Source organism: Rhinopithecus bieti, unplaced genomic scaffold (assembly GCF_001698545.2).
Source record: "Rhinopithecus bieti isolate Rb0 unplaced genomic scaffold, ASM169854v2 scaffold_38691, whole genome shotgun sequence".
NCBI classification, from domain to species: domain Eukaryota; kingdom Metazoa; phylum Chordata; class Mammalia; order Primates; family Cercopithecidae; genus Rhinopithecus; species Rhinopithecus bieti.
In genome coordinates this window covers 917,398-923,479 of record NW_016816690.1, presented here as the reverse complement: position 1 = coordinate 923,479, position 6,082 = coordinate 917,398, and the positions used below count along the sequence as shown (strand labels likewise).

The 6,082-nt window shown below is 40.6% G+C and overlaps 1 protein-coding gene across 5 annotated transcripts in view; it reads right to left on the bottom strand.

The window, feature by feature from the left end:
- SSH2 (slingshot protein phosphatase 2) overlaps positions 1–6,082 on the bottom strand; it is a 316,292-nt gene that overhangs the window by 81,271 nt on the left and 228,939 nt on the right. The gene's annotated exons all lie outside the window — the stretch shown is intronic.

Sequence of the window (6,082 nt, the reverse complement as noted above, 5' to 3'; positions counted from 1 at the left end):
CCACCACGACCACCTAATTTTGTGGTTTTTTTTTTTTTTTTTTTTTGAGACGGAGTCTCGCTCTGTCGCCCAGGCTGGAGTGCAGTGGCCGGATCTCAGCTCACTGCAAGCTCTGCCTCCCGGGTTTACGCCATTCTCCTGCCTCAGCCTCCCGAGTAGCTGGGACTACAGGCGCCCGCCACCTCGCCCGGCTAGTTTTTTGTATTTTTTAGTAGAGACGGGGTTTCACCGTGTTAGCCAGGATGGTCTCGATCTCCTGACCTCGTGATCCGCCCGTCTCGGCCTCCCAAAGTGCTGGGATTATAGGCTTGAGCCACCGCGCCCGGCCTAATTTTTGTATTTTTAACAGAGACAGGATTTTACCATGTTGGTCAGGCTGGTTTTGAACTCCTGACCTCATGTGATCCACCCGCCTTGGCCTCCCAAACTGCTAGAACTACAGGTGTGAGCCACTGCGCCCAGCCAAAACTTACGATATTCTATATACATTACATGGCGGCAGTTAAGAGCAGAGGCTCTGAAACCAGAATGTCTGAGTTTGAATCCTAGCTTTACTTCTTCCTACCAGAGTAGGCCTAAATTTCCTTATCTGTAAAACAGGGATAATAAAATGAAGTTGTTGTGAAGAGCCAATGAGAACAGAGCGTCTTAAAGTGGTGCCTAGTATACAGTAAAAAGCCCTTAATAAATATTAGTTATTATAAGTAGATTAGTAGAAGGTTATCAGTAATGATGTTTCAATACTGTCCTAATCAGATGTGAAGTATGCTACAATATTTAGCTACTAATAGGTCCAAAGTTTGCAAAAAAGATTTATGTTTAAAATATACACCACAGTAAAGTATTACCTCAAAATTTTACTACTGCCAACTTGCATCCCCATACTCAGTGAAAAGAAGTAGTGGGCAGGAAGTGTGGTTTTTTTTTTTTTTTTTTTTGAGACGGAGTCTCGCTCTGTCGCCCAGGCTGGAGTGCAGTGGCCGAATCTCAGCTCACTGCAAGCTCCGCCTCCCGGGTTCATGCCATTCTCCTGGCTCAGCCTCCCGAGTAGCTGGGACTACAGGCGCCCGCCCGCCACCGTGCCCGGCTAATTTTTTTTTTTGTATTTTTAGTAGAGACGGGGTTTCACCGTGTTAGCCAGCATGGTCTCGATCTCCTGACCTCGTGATCCGCCCGTCTCGGCCTCCCAAAGTGCTGGGATTACAGGCTTGAGCCACCGCGCCCGGCCCGGAAGTGTGTTTAACCCACTGGAGTTTGTCATTCACAAGATGATAATGAAGGTGCAGAATAACTGCTGAGGATAGCGGCTATTCAAAATAAAATTACTGATCTAGTCACAGTGGTTCATGCCTGTAATCTCAGCACTTTGGGACGCCAAGCCAAGAGGACTGGTTGAGGCTTGGAGTTCAAGACTAGACTAGGCAACACAGTGAGACTCCATCTCCAAAAAAATATTTTAAAAATTAGCTGGGGGTGGTATCACTTGCCTGTAGTCCTAGCTATTCAGGAGGGTGAGGTGCGAGGATCGCTTGAGCCTAGGAGTTCGAGATTATAGTGAGTTATGATGGCGCCATTGTACTCCAGCTGGGATGACAGAGCAAGACTCTGTCTCTTAAAAAAAAAAAAAAAAAAGCAAAAAAAACTAGTGGATACCCATATATAACCAGAAAATAAATCTAAATTATTTCATATCAATAAACTAAATAAGCCTTTCAAGTTATCCATCAAGTTTCTCACAGAATCTGAAAGGATAGAACTTAACTCATGAAGGCCAAGTTTAGAAATACCTAATAGAGGATTCTAAATTGCTTTTGAGTATAGCACTGCTATTGAAGGTTAGCTAGCGGATTGTAAATGACATTGTCTACTCAATATTTCCACTTGGAAATCTTAATTGGCATGTTAAATTCACATTGCCAAAACTAAATTCTTGAGTTCCCCCACCCTCAAGTCAATCTCTGGCCTAGTTCTCCAGCCTCATTCTCCCAGTTGTTTAGGCAAAACACCTAATAGTCATCCTTAGTGTCTTTCCTTCCTATAATATATATCTAATCCATTAGCAATTCCTGTGAGCTTTACTTTTTTTTTTTTTTTTGAGACGGAGTCTCACTCAGTCACCCAGGCTAGAGTGCAGTGGCGTGATCTTGGCTCACTGCAAGTTCCGCCTCCCGGGTTCACGCCATTCTCCTGCCTCAGCCTCCCGAGTATCTGGGACTACAGGCGCCCGCCACCACACCCGGCTAATTTTTTTATATTTTTAGCAGAGACAGGGTTTCACCATGTTAGCCAGGATGGTCTCGATCTCCTGACCTCGTGATCCACCTGTCTCGGCCTCCCAAAGTGCTTACAGGCGTGAGCCACTGCGCCCGGCCAGCTTTAATTTCAAATATATCTTGAACTTGCCCACTTATTCCTATCACCACTATCACACTGGTCCATGGCACATCATTCCTTACTTGGACCACTATTTAAAAAGTTTTTCTTAAAAAAGCCTTTTATTACAGAAAATGTCAAACATTCACAAAAGTAGAGGGAATACTATAGTAAGGCCCCGTGTTCCCATCACATTCAAGCTTTACTTTGTGGCAAATTTTGTTTCTTCTACATCCTCACCCATTTACTTTGCCCCTGAAGTGAAACAAACCCCAGGCACTGTATCAAAAAAAAAAAGAAAAAAAGAAAAAACAAAACTTCTTAACAGGTCTATCTGCAACCACTTCTGCCCTCCATCATCTACTCACCAAACAACAACCAGAGTGACTTAAAAATCATATAGATCATACAGTGTCACTTCCCTGCTTAAAACCCTCCAAAGGCTTCCTTTTGTACTTATAAATAAAAAAGCCAGTCTTTAGCTTGGTCTTCAAGGCCCTGTAACATACTACAGGACTACTCCTAGATCTTACATCATCTCCCCTTTTGTTTACCATGATCTGTGATTCTTCTTTCTGTTTCTTCAATGTTTCAGGGCCTTTGTGCTCTCTGTTCTCTACTTGGAATACTTTTGTCATGGCCTGTTACTATGTAAGTCTCAGCTCCAATATCACTGCTCCTTCCCCCAATTCCAATCATACTTTATCCTGTTGTTCTGTTTTGTTTCCTTCAGAATATTTATCATAAACTAAAATTATATTTATTCACATGCATACTTGTGGTTACCTTCCTATAGTAGAATATAAGCTCCATGAGAGCAAGGACTTAATTTTGCACATCACTGCAGCCGCAGCACTGGAAACAGTGTAAGGCACATATTAGCTGCTTGAACAACAGGTGATGGATGAATGAATTTATCCCAGGTTTTTTCCACACTGTATATCTGTCCTGTCACTGTAGCAGAAACTGTAATTTAGGACAAGTCTCACATGTAAAAATAATCATTATAGAACTCAATATATGTGGCAGATTAATGGACTTTAAAATGTTTGATGATAGATTAGCAAATGAAATTAAATCACCTCTATAATGTTATCAGACATTGATTCAATTTTATCCTTTAATAAAGTCCATGAAGCTAATAAAACCTTTGAGGTAACCTGCCAAATAGACTGAAACATGTCTTCTAAAAACAAAAGAATCCACAGATGTCACTTTAAAAATTTGCATGCTGGCTGGGGTGGGGTGCCTTGATTTTGTTTTGTTTTCATCTTTAAATAAAGCATTGCTCTCTTGTGGTCTGTTGCACAAGCCTTGTCTCTTGTTACATCCGTGGTGTTCACATGCCACCCTACTGTGGGTCACTCTGTTCCACTCACATTACGGGAACAACCTAAAACAAAATGTCTGAGTGACAGGATGAGTGGGCTACACCACAGACAGGAAATGAAATTCACACTTTTGCCAACACAGCAACTGCTGCTTTACTAAATGAAAATATTTTTAAAATAAAGATTAAATATCCTACCTATTCACCAGGCAAAGTAACAGCTTTGGACACTGTGGGTTCCAGTAAACAAAGGAGTTCACTACATCTACAAAAGAAGTGTGTATATTTGTTGAACAGTTTAAAACAACTGAACATACTTCAGTCATTCCTTTTGTAAGATAGTAGTTTCTCTTTGACAAACACTATTTTAAGAACTTCCTGGTTTTTGGAGTTCAGTAATACTGTTTTTTTATAGATACATTTGTTGCTTATGGTTTAAAGCATATCTAAGTACATTCTTGCTTTAAAGCATATCTAAATGTGTTATTTAAAATGTATATAGGGCTTTCTCAAAGTAAGGGTTAAGGAGCTAAACAAGGGCCGCTGTTTAGTTCAAAGCCACCTGGACTCCAAAAACTCCTGATTATAAAAGAAAGGCCAGGAATCAAACTCACATATAGTATAAATATCACTAATTCACACATAAGAGAAAAGAGGCTTTCCTATTTGAAACACAAATGTCAATAAATTTTTCTGATGGAACAAAATGCACAAGGTAGGCCAACAGACTACTATTTGTTTTTTTTTTTTTTTTTTTTTTGAGATGGAGTCTTGCTCTGTCGTCCAGGCTGGAGTGCAATGATGAGATCTTGGCTCACTGCAACCTCTGCCTCCCGGGCTCAAACGATTATCATGCCTCAGCCTCTCAAGCAGCTGGGACTACGGGCATATGTCACCATACCTGGCTAATTTTTGTATTTTTAGTAGAGACGGGGTTTCACCATGTTGCCCAGGCTTGTCTGGAACTCCTGACCTTAAATGATCCGCCCACTTTGGCCTCCCAAAATGCTGGTATTACAGGTGTGATCCACAGCGCCCGGCCCGAGACTACTATTTAATACTATTATAATAGGTGCGATATAGGCTCCCAGAGACTCATGGCAGACAATCTGGATGGTATAATCAATCCTCTTTATTCTGTGGCCCCAGGTCATGACCCCTCAGTTATCAAAAAAGTGACATTCTGTTGGTCACAAGGGGACCAGAAATAAGTGTGTGGCTGATTACAAAAATCTCTTATCATAACGGAAAAAAATTCATAGCATGGAAGTGATAAAACAAAATTTATAACCACCACCAGAGTTTAGGGAGATAAAATTCCACTTGAAAATTAAATGCTTTATTTGCATATGAAGAAAATTATATGTAAATTTAATTGCATATACTTTTGTGTAAGGTAAAAGGTTGGTATATCTTGCCAGAATAATAAAAGATTTATTATGTAAATATGTCTTTCTGAAACAGTTGCTTAAAAATTCAATTGACATGGAGTTGTCAGTTGTCTAATTAAAAGTCTGTTCTTGCTGGGTGCAGTGGCTCACGCCTGTAATCCCAACACTTTGGGAGGCCGAGGCAGGCGGATCACCTGAGGTCAGGAGTTGGAGACCAGCCTGGCCAACACGGCAAAACCCCATCTCTACTAAAAATACAAACAAATTAGCCGGGCGTGGTGGCGGGCGCCTGTAATCTCAGCTGCTAGGGAGGCTGAGGCAAGAGAATTGCTGGTACCTGGAAGGCGGAGGTTGCAGTGAGCTGAGACTGTGCCATTGCACTCCAGTCTGGACGACGGAGTGGAACTCCGTTTCAAAAAAAAAAATCTGTTCTTTAAAAAGGCAGGTGAAAACTTTTTCATGTTTCTGAATTGACTAGTTCTGTAGAGTCTAGCACAGAAACAGAACTGCAGTAAACTCTATGAAGTCATTTGTATGTGATTACAGATGCCTAAGTTAAATATAACCCCAAAGGACTTAAGAACCCCTACAGTAAGGAATAAATGAGATAAAGAGAATACTGTTTTCTTGATCTAAAGAGAATAATTAGCTGCTTGATACAAATATGACAGGATCACCTTTCTAATAGAGCACTCATGACAGTGAAGTCCTCCAGAGTTTTTAGAACTTAAAAACATCTATGCTTCTCTTTGCCATAGACTGCCTGCTCAACAAGGGGAAAGACATCCCTGGTTAAGAAATATATATATATATGTATATATATGTGTGTGTATATATGTATATATATGTGTGTGTGTATATGTATATACGTAAATATGTGTGTGTATGTATATATAAGGAGCTAATAGCTAACTCAACTAGGTATCTCCTGTATGCTAGGTGCATTTTACATTACTTTATTTAACCTTCCTTTTTTTTTTTTTTTTTT